We start from the raw sequence: 11,037 nt of genomic DNA on the forward strand, positions 1-11,037 counted from the left end.
CTACAGCATATACCACCACCATCAATGAGTCCTGGTGTGGTGCTGTAGGTTGGTTTGAACCTCAAGGTCAGTAGTTCAAACCCACCAGCCACTCCTTGGAAACCCTATACAGGGTCACTATGAGTTGGAACCTACTTGTTGTTCTTAGTGCCATCGAGTCAGTTCCAACCCTGTATAGGGTTTCCAAGGCGTGGCTGGTGGTTTTAAACTGCTACTTTGTGATTCAAACTGACCTTGTGGTCTAGTGCATTAACTCACAGAGCCACACCAGGATTCCTGGAACCTACTTTGTTGTTGTTGAGTGCCGTTGAGTCGATTCTGACCCATAGCAACCCTGTATAGGGTTTACAAGGAGCAGCTGGTGAGTTTGAACCGCTAACCTTGCAGTTCAAAAGGCTTTGCAGTCGGGCGCATTAACCCACAGCACCACAGCAGGAGTTCTACTGGAGGGCACTTAATTCAATGTTGATTTTGTGTTTGACATTTTAACCGATATGTATATGAGCTCATTTGCATTTCACAACAATCCTGTTCCCTGAAAGTCATGATCACAAGTAGCTGAGGAAAACTGAGATGGCCTGACTCTTTAATAGTGGAACCAGGATTTGAATCTAAGTGTGGTGGTGGTGGTGTGCCATGGAGTCAGTTCTGACTCACAGTGGTCCTATGTAGGGTTTCCGAGGCTGTAAATCGTTACAGGAGCAGAAAACCTCATCTTTCTCCTGCAGAACAGCTGGTAGTTTCAAACTGCTGACCTTGAGGTTAGCAGCTCAACTCGTAACCACTATGCTACCAGAGTTAAATGTAGGTGACTCCAAAGCCAGACATCACCAGGTTGCTTGTTGAATGAAATACACTGATAATACAGCATCAAATTCTTAAAAAGAAAAATAATTTAAAGAGTTGAAAGCTGTCATTGATAAACTTACTCACACTCAGATTCAGATATTAGCCTTGGATCAATTATTTTATTTTGCCTGGGCTTCAGACTTGCTAAGGGCTCTTATTCTGTGAGCCCAACATCTATATAATAACAAAGTCTCTTTAATAAGTGCTGTTGTTATTAAGTGTCATCAAGTTCATTCTGACTCCTAGTGACCCTGTATAAGGTTTCTGAGGAACAGCTGGTGGGTTTGAACTGCCAACCTTGGGGCTCAAACTGATCTTGCAGTCCAGTGCATTATCCTTCAGTGCCACACCAGGATTCCATCTTCAATAAGCAGTATACCTTAAGTTTTTTAAGGCCTTAGGCTTTCCACATATTTTACTAAATGTGGCAAGATATCCCAAACTTTCCTATGAGTGCCAAAGGGGGAACACAGTGGCTCCATTTTCAGCCAAGCAATAGATAGGTAGATGGGGAGACAACAACACTAGTGAGGTATGCACACCATAAAATGGTCAACCATTCAAGATGAAAAAAGCAACAGTTACCTAAGGACAAAGTCAGAAGGATTGGGAAAGGAGGACTGGAAATGGGACACACAGGGAGAAGTAGAATAAGTGATATTACATGAAGGGGATTGCAATCATTGAGATGAAAGGAGTTATGGTTTGTTGAATGTAAAACTGATCTGCTTAACAAACCTTCACTCAAAAATAAATAAATAAGTTAAAACAAAGAAGAGTAGCAGAATTTAGTCATTCATCAATTCCTTTATTAACAAATAATTTATTGGGGCATTTAATAAAAACTAGGTGCCAGACTGCAAGGCCATTTGAACTGCAAGGTCGGGGCGGTTCAAGCTCACCAGCTGCTTCTTGGAAACCCTATATAGGGTCACTATGGGTCAGAATTGACTCGACGGCCCTTCACCAACGGGCACTCTACTAGGGCCTTTGTAGCTAACGGAATTATGTGTTGGGTTGCTTACTGAAAATTTGACAGTTCAAGTCCCCCAGACATTCCATGGGAGACAGTTGAGACTTTCTGCTTCTGTAAACATTTATAGTCTCATAAACCCCATACAGGGCCGCTATGAATCAGAACCGACTAGATGGCACACAGCCACTCAGCCAGCAAGGATAGACTAAACATGGCCATAGTCTGTCTGTATAAAACTTGCAACCTATTGGTAGATACAACCATAAACGATCAATAACAGAATAGCTGATATTAAGAGGGAAAATAGGTTCTTATTAGAGCACCTAATTCTGCAGTAGTAACACTGGTGATTGAATGGTAGAATTCTCACTTTCCATGACAAAGACCTGGGTTTCATTCTTAGCCAATTCACCTCATACAAAACCGCCATTCGTCTGTCAGTGGAGGATTGCATGTTGTTATGATGCGGAACAGTTTTCATTGAAGCTTCCAGACTAAGATGGACTAGCAAGGAAGGCCTTGGCAATCTACTTCCAAATATAAGCCAGGGAAACCTTATGGATTACAATGGCTTGATCCATAACTGATTATGAGGACCATACAGGGCCAGTGCCATGAATTGGGACTTGACTTGACAGTAGCAAACAACAGCTTAAGGAAAGCTTTGTCAGGAGGACAAAGGACAGGGAGCAGATAGTTTTCTGGGAAGATGAAAGAGCTCTTTTCAAAGCAACAGAAATAAAAGAAAAATGCATGACACTCATCAAATGATCATATACCAGGCAATATATCAGATGTAGGAGAACTTTGTTTATCATGTGTTGCTATGACAAAGATTTGATTGTGATTAGGTGTGCCCTCAGTCAATGCATACCCCAAGTGCCTGTAGTCATACAGGACATTTTGATAAGATGTCTGTGTATCCTCTAGAAGTCTCATGACCATTACAGTGAAGTTGAAGTTTACATGTAAAACCAGACTAAGAGAAAATTGCCACTGTCAGAATTACCCTAGAAAATCACTTAGGATGTCTTCATATGTGACATTTCAGTATAAGCCTAATGTATATCTATCTGTTTTTCCATTTTTTTATCTAAGTCAAATAGTTAACCAGTGTGATTGAGAAGATGTTATCTGGTGAATAGACCCTGTTCCTTTAAACACATTAAGTCCTAAGAGGCGTGTGTACCACAGAAAGCTTATGGAATGGCAGATCCAAGTTGTCCTTGGCATACTCACTATTTCTTGTTGTTATTTTTTGTCTGAGTGGTCCATACCTGGCTCCTGTCTGAAGAAGGCAATGATGGAGTGGTCCTTTCTTTCCTAGTTAACCCATGCATTATGGAAACAATTGCCTATGTATAGTTTAACTAAGACAAGTGACTCAAATAGTAGGAAAACTATTTTTAAAAAATGATAGAGAAAATGTGGAACAAGACTCAAAATAATAATAATAATAAAGACCAGGCTTACAGTCTGATGGAAACCTGTGGAACTCTGAGACTATGGCCATTGGCCGATCTTTAGGCCTGGAACTGAAATCACCCCAATGGCTCAACTTTCAGCAAAATAATAGGCCCGCAGCATGAACATAAACATGGGCTACTTAGAACAGTCAACTCTATAAAAGCAAAAGTGCAGCATTTGCTGTTGGATCAGCACTGGACTGTGAACCACAAGGTTAACAGTTCAAACCCACCAACTACTCCTTGGAAGCCCTACACAAGATTGCTATGAGTCAGAACTGACTTGACAATGCTTAACAACAGCATAGCTCAAAAGGCAGGATAGGATAGGACAGAAGGACAAACGGAAACAGTCAACACAGAGAGGAAGTGAGAAGAGTGTGAGCATATTATGAGGATAGTAAAAACCTTACCAAATCAGTGTCATGAAACAAATGTGTATGAATTATTGAAGAGAAAAGCAATTTGTTCTGTAAAATTTCACTCAAATCACAATAAAAAGTTTAAAAAAAAAGAAAGAGGGGGGTAGAATTGATACTCTATTGTCATCAAGAGGGAGATTTTTCTGAGTCTGTGAAAACTTGACGTTCTTCAAGTCACGTACTGTGAAAGGGAGTTACTCACATAGACACAAAGTAACCTGGCCAGCATGTGCCATTATTCTGTGGGGTGGTTTCCCCTTCATTTCTGTTTTCAGAATCAAAACATGTTCAATATCACATATGATTTTTATTCCAGCACCATGTTTACAAGAAACAATTGATAATGGAACTTCAGGTCTTTAGAAAATATCCATTGTGGGTTGAATCCTTTAGGCACTGGGGGGCAAATATTAATAGAAAGTATTTTCTGTCTCCTCCAGTCTAACGGAGAAGTAAACAATAAACAGGAAATTCAAGTATGGTATGATCCTAGAGTGCTATGGAAACACACAGGGGTAATTTTTGCCCTGAGAGCATGGCCAGGCCCAGGAAAGGCAAGCAGCTTTCTCTAAATATCAGGAGCAACATGTGTATGGGACATGTATAGCAGAAACTTTTCTTGGACAAGAGTGTTGATGATGATGTGAATAGAAGATGCCCCATGTGCCCTGAATGTCTACATATTTACACACACACACACACACACACACAAATATGAGCTGCACACACAAAAAGTCTGAGCCTTTAAGAAGAATGTGCAGAATATGGAAACGCTAACTCCTGGCAATAAGAAATCACATAATTTACAACTGTCAGGTGGCATCTAGATTCCTTGTCAAAGTGATGTAATCAGTTATGTTCATGGGAAATATCAAATACTTCAAACGTCTTACAGAATCCAGGATGCTAAATGGATTTGAAATTCACTAATAAATTGATATGCACACATTTACATGGGGTGCTTATGCAATATTTGCAGAATTCTCATTAACATGTTCAACTACCCACAACACAGTATAAGCAAAAAGTCATTTTCTTTATTCTGTAAAGTGATTATTGATCAGTCATTTTGTCACTGAGATGCACGCTCTTCTGAAGAACACACTAGAATTAATGGAAATTTTAGACAACTGAGGAATTTTCAGAAAACTGCATTTTTTCCAGTTCACACAAAAGCATGTCTCAGCCATCAAAGCAAACAAACGAATCGTCTTTTTGGATCTACAACCCATGAAAAGAGGGTGAAGAACATAGATTGATTGTATTTCCCCGTCTTTCTTGGATTTGAATTGTGTTTAGTGATCATGTGTATCATTCTTTCAATGTATTACTAACTAGATTACCATTTTCATTACGGTTGCTAGTCCTCTAAAAGGCAAAGGCATGGGCTGATTCCTAGTAACCCCGATTTAGTCTCCTCTCTCCAGCATTAGAATCAGAAGAAGAGGAATAAGACGAAGAAAAAAAGAGCTACAAAAGAAAAAAAAAATCATATAAAGGGAGGGATTCAAGTGGTAGTAATTTGATTTTCTATCTTTCAGGTTATTGAATCATTTCGAAAGGTGCATCTCCATAAAAACCTTACCAAAGCTACATGACTGCCTGTGGCAACTATACTGATACCTATACAAACTGCCTATAGTCACATACACTTTTTAAAAATATTCAATGTGCAATTGTCCTCATCATTTCACCAAGTCATTTAAAGACAAAACAGTTGTCAGGTGCCCACACACCCACTAGCAATGTTTGTTAATGTATTCTTTATGGTACAAATTTCTAACTGCTCACTTGCAAAACAGTATAGAGAGTAAGTGTTCCCATTTTATTCAATAGGAGGTTTTATTAAATGGGAAGTAATAAAATATAATGGAACAAAGCTCCTATGATTTAGAATGGGACAAACCTGCTTTTGAATCTTGACTTTGCCATTACTAGTTGTATGACCTTAGGAAAATTACTTAACATCGCTGAACCTAAGCTCCCTCAGCTTGAAAGATAATATGAGTAGCTCCCTAAGAGGGCACTTGTATGAACAAAGATATTATGTGTAAAATGCATACATTGCTTAGCTCACTTTAGGGATTCTATTCATTTTAGCTACTCTCATGATTACATTTTGTTAATAATAAAATGGTAATTTTATGAACTTTTGATTTCATGGTTAGCTTTTTAAAATTTTGAAATTCAGTGAAAGTGCTTAAGCTTTGGACCACTAGAAGCTTTGAATTATGAAATGTTCTGTGGGGTGCAGAAAAGCGACTTCACCTCTCTGAGCAAGAGCTTCCGCCACTAGAACATTTGAGTTCTAATGCTTGTATTGCCAGGTTATTAATTGCAAATATGGAACGTGGCTATTCTTCCCCTGATAGTACTCATTCAATTAACAGTCACATCTAGTATTAATAAGACTCCTGATGGTGCTCTAGGGTAAGCAGTGGACTACCATCTATGAGGTTGACAGTTCAAACCCATCATCAGCTCCATGGAAGAAAGAGGCTTTCTACTCCCTTAAAGATTTACACACTCAGAAAGTTGTTAAAGGATCACTGAATCCAAATGAACTCCAAGATAGTGGGTTTCTAGTATTAATATCACAATAGCAGTTGTTGAAAAACAAGGAATCCTCCTACTTAAATAGCTTGGAGTAACATATTATCATCTTATACAGTGATGAGAAATAAGGTTGTCCTCAGTTGTCAGCCCTGCTGGTTAGTGATAGCCTGGCACATTCTATGAGAAGGACTCCAGTATTTACTGGCTGACAAATCTAAAAACTGGGACCCAACATGTGACTAAGTATTACCCCGGTATTTTTCATGAAAAAGTCACTGAGAAGACACAAAATATTCTGTTGATGTTAAATACGTAAAAACCAGAAATAGAAAGCAACTGTCCTGTTTTTAAAGGCGTCCTGGTGGTGTAGTGGGTTAAGTGTTGGGCTGCTAACTCTAAGGTAGTTGGTTTGAACCTACCAGCAGCTCTGTGAAGATAGATCAGTCTGGTTCCATAGTGGTTTACAGCCTCAGTAACCCTCGGGAGTAGTTCTACTGTGTCCTGTAGGGATTCTGAGTCAGAATTGACTCAGTGGCACTGGTTTTGCATGTTGGTCCAATTTTTACGTGAAAACTGTTAAAGGAGAGTGGTAATATTATCTGAAAAATCAACTAAAAGATAGAAACATAATGGATGAGGACCAGTCTTTTTACTCTTTAGTCTCCAAATCAGTTGTTTGTTCAAGTATGTAAAGTATTAGAAACTCATATATTATCTGTCATCATCCAAACATTTCAAGTTAACTTGTTTCTACTCACTTTAATCAGTGGTAAAGGAGCTCTGGTAGCATAGTGGTTACAAATCGGGGTTCGAACCAAAAGGTCATCAGTTCGAAACTACCAGCTGTTCCAAGGGCGAAAGATGAGGCTTTCTGCTCCCATAAAGATTTACAGCCTTGGAAACCCTGTTCAGGGTTGCTATGGGTTGGAACCGACTCGACGGCACTTAACAACAATAACAATGATTATTATAGATGAAGGGTAAAGACCTATGTTGGTTAATTGAATGTACCAAATTAGCTAGGCTCTGGTGTCTAATTGTTTGATCAAAAATGAGTTTAGATGTTGTTGGGAAGGTATTTTGTTGTGGTGAATAACATTTACAATCAGCTGACTAAAAATGGAGCTCACCCTTGGTAATGTGGTCAGCCCTGATCCAATCAGTTGAAGGTTTAAAGAGTAAAAAACTGAGGCTTATTAAAGGAGAAGGGATTCCCCTTCAATTGTAACAACCAAGGGGGCTTCAAAAAGTTCATGGAAATTTCCACTATCTGTTCATACCATTTGTACACAAACTTTTTGAAATGCCTCATATATAGCTCTCTAAAGTGTTCAGTGTGTCACTTGACCTATAAATTCTGGATTTACCAGATCCCACAGCCTATTGAGGTAACAATGAAAATAACTGTAAAGTAAATCTACGTATATGACTAAGAACCTCAAGGTCAGGTTGTACCACAAGCTCAGCGGTTGGAACGGACTTGATGGCACTTAATAAGACAAAGGTTTCTCAAGGGTAATTTTAAGATAACAGAGATTTCTCAAGTATCATTCTAAAATTATCTCTACACATCACAAATATTTGTGTTAAACACAGGATGTATAGAAAACAAGAGCAATTACATTTAAGAAACAGTTCTTTAGAAACCAAATGAACAGGCCTGAGAAGTGTGTTGTTGTTTAAGTAATCACTGGATTTTATTTACTTGAACTGAAAAAAATCTACAGTTACAGAATTAAACTTTCAAAACTACAATCAAAATATATTTTATCAGAGCCCAAGGGAGAGGTTTAGGGATGAAAGAGATAAAGAGTTGAAGAACTTTATAAAGCAACCCTGGGAATAGGTTGGAAGGGAACCCTCTGTCCTCTCAGCATTTTACATATCAGATCTTGTGACAACACTGAGAAGGTCACAGGAGTTATATGGGTGGGAAATGACAATACAAGGAAAGCAGAGCCCCGGCTATAAAAGGAAATTCATCAAACTCCAAAGGAAAAGGGGACTCCTGGCTCATCCCAGAAATGGAGGTGGTGATGGAAGAACAGGGAGTAGAGTGGAGGTACTTCAGGAGTAGGTGTTTCGTTGGTTATTTTCTTTTTGTGTGTATGACTGAATTATGCAGAGAGGGAAAAGGGCCAATCGAGATGTCCCCAAGGCATTCCATTTGCAGATCCATAAAGCTAAATAGGGACGGATATTCCTTATTCATACCCAAGCTGGGCCAAGTCCTCCCATCAGATCTCAGGCCTTCCGCCCCAACAACTTGGAACCTCAAAACTTTTCGATGGAAAGCGACAACATCCAGAACTCCCTGGGTCTGCACACAGTTTTATGGGAGACCCTTAACAAGATAACCCGAGAGGACAGGAGCTCAAGATGTTACCCTCTTGCCTTCCAAACCCCTTCCCTACAGTTTGAGGATTGCTGGTTTTAGGTTCACCCTGCTGTTTACACGCCATCCTTCCTTCACCTATTCCTGACCCCAAACAGACATCCAGTATGACTAGGGGTAAGAGATTGGGAGTGTAGGTGTGTGGAAGTAGCGGGTCCAAGCACCACCCGAAGCTCGGGTTAACAGCTCCAGGAATGGAGGGGCACAGTGATCTGACTTAGATTACAGGGATGTGGGGACATGGAGGAGGTAAGGAACAGGTGGCCTGCCCCAAGCAAATCAAAGCCCAGAGCCAGGCTGGGAGGGGGCATGTGGAGAGGGAGACAGGGCGGTGCTCCGGCAAGACAGTCCTACATTGTAGGGCAAGGCCAGATGCCCCCGTAACCGCCAGGCAGTAACAGGAATGGGCGGGGCTCTTCAGAAACGTTGGGGGTTCCGGGTGACTACTGGCTCAGCAGACCTCCAACTCCTGGGGCCTCGGGTTCCCTCTGGGGAGCGTCTCCGGCTTCCTCCGGCTTCTGCTCCTCCTGGGGTGGCCCGTAGATTGCGCTGGGCTCAGCAACAGCCATCAGGGGCCTCTCAGCGGCGACCCCTGTCTCTTCCTTCTCCTGGCCTCGAGGTGCGGCCTCCTTGGGGCGTTTGGGGAAGGCCTCTGGCTGGTCCCCCACGCTCCTCTTCAGCTCAGCCTTCTCCTGCTCCTCCATCGATGGCTCCAGATCGGCTGGCGGCTCCTGTTTGTCACCGGCACCATCAACGGCCCTCTTCTGGTTCCTGGCGGCTTCGGTGGCCACGGGCTGGGCCTTGTCCCCACAGCTCTTCTCTTGGGCGAGATAGCAGTCAGCAGCCTGGACAGTCGGGTTGTTCTCAAGCTCCCATAGCCCCTCGCTGAAGCCTCTCCTCTTGTTGGGTTTGCCAAACTTCTCCTTGGACTCTTCGTACGGGAAAAGGTTTTTGGGGCCCAGGATTGCCGTTTCATGGGTCCCGAAAAAAAAGACTTGGTATCTGTTGGACTCATCTGTCTGCTCTATGCGGGCAGGCCAATGCATGAAGCCCTTAAGCTTTGCAAACACCAAGTCTCCACATTTGTACTTGCGCCGGTTGTGGAGAGACATGGCGGAGGTCTCGGACCGTCTCAGCCACGGCAGGAAAGGGAGACACAAAAGTTGGTCGCGTGATGGGGGCATCCGCTGAGCTTCCGTGACCACGCGGTCCCACCTCGAGGGCGCCCCCTGCTGGACACTCTCCACCTTCTTTCCAATGAACTCCCCTCCTCCACCATCCTTCTGACTTCCGGCCCCTCCCTCCAGCCCCGCCCTGCCTGGTGTGCACGGAAGCGCATGTGCAGATTGCAGTCACACTCTGGAGCCCCAAGAAGATTCCAATGAGGAGAGTGCCTGAGCTCTGAAACCACAAGGTAATTTGAGTCCTACCTCAGACACCCTGGTTAATAGATTCAGAGAGTGAAAAGGAGGACCCAGGGGGAGGTGTTCTGCAAGTGACCCTTGACTAATCCAACTCTAGGGCATGTGGGCCTTGAAGATTGCACAGTTTCTATGTGGCAGACTGGCCTCAAAACAAATGGGGAAATGTGTCAAGAAAACACAGTGGCGCAGTGAAACTGGTAACAAGTTAGGCCTTCCTGGGTGGTTGAAAAGGTTTACTGCTTGGCTGGTTGTTTGGGTATGTGCCCTGGAGTTGGTCCAGACTCATAGTAACTTTGTATACTTTGCTGAGGTAGTAAATCTTTACGGGCAGAAAATCTAATCTTTCTCTATGGGCAGAAAATCTAATCTTTCTCTATCAGAGCAGCTGGTAGATTTGAACAACAGCAACAACAGATAGAGGCTATATTGAGAAGTGATATCTTCACAGTTTCTGAAGAATAAATATGTGTGTTGTCACAATGGAAAATAATTCCTTGGTGCAACTTTCCTGGCATTGGAAAAGTTCTTTTTAATAAACCTACTGACTGTTGAAAAAATCAATGATCTATTTGGGATCCCAAAAAAACAGTTGCCATACCTTCTAGCTAACCTATCTGCCTTGAATTTAACTGTGATAGATCCCCTAGGAACTGATTTGAAGGAAAATTTCAGTAAGACTGCAGTTCTTATTCATGTTTATACTTTTTTTTTTATTTTTAAAGTCCTGCTAGCTAGTCACAACCACTACAGCTAGACACTCGCAGGTCAGTTTGTCATGCTTTGGTGATGTGTATGTTGCTGTGATATGGAAGCTATGCCACCAGAATTGTAAATACCTCCAGAGTCACCCGTAGTGGGCACATGTCAGCAGAACTCCCAGACTAGGAAGAAGGAGAGACATCACATTTAAATGGTTAGCCACTGAAGACTTTGTAAATAGCAGTGGAAC

The 11,037-nt window shown here is 41.9% G+C and overlaps 1 pseudogene; it reads right to left on the reverse strand.

Annotated features, from left to right (window-relative positions):
• Positions 1-9,107: 9,107 nt before the first annotated feature.
• Positions 9,108-9,776, reverse strand: LOC102821781 (annotated as a pseudogene).
• Positions 9,777-11,037: the final 1,261 nt, after the last annotated feature.

Source organism: Chrysochloris asiatica, unplaced genomic scaffold, assembly GCF_000296735.1.
Source record: "Chrysochloris asiatica unplaced genomic scaffold, ChrAsi1.0 scaffold00040, whole genome shotgun sequence".
Lineage (NCBI taxonomy): Eukaryota > Metazoa > Chordata > Mammalia > Afrosoricida > Chrysochloridae > Chrysochloris > Chrysochloris asiatica.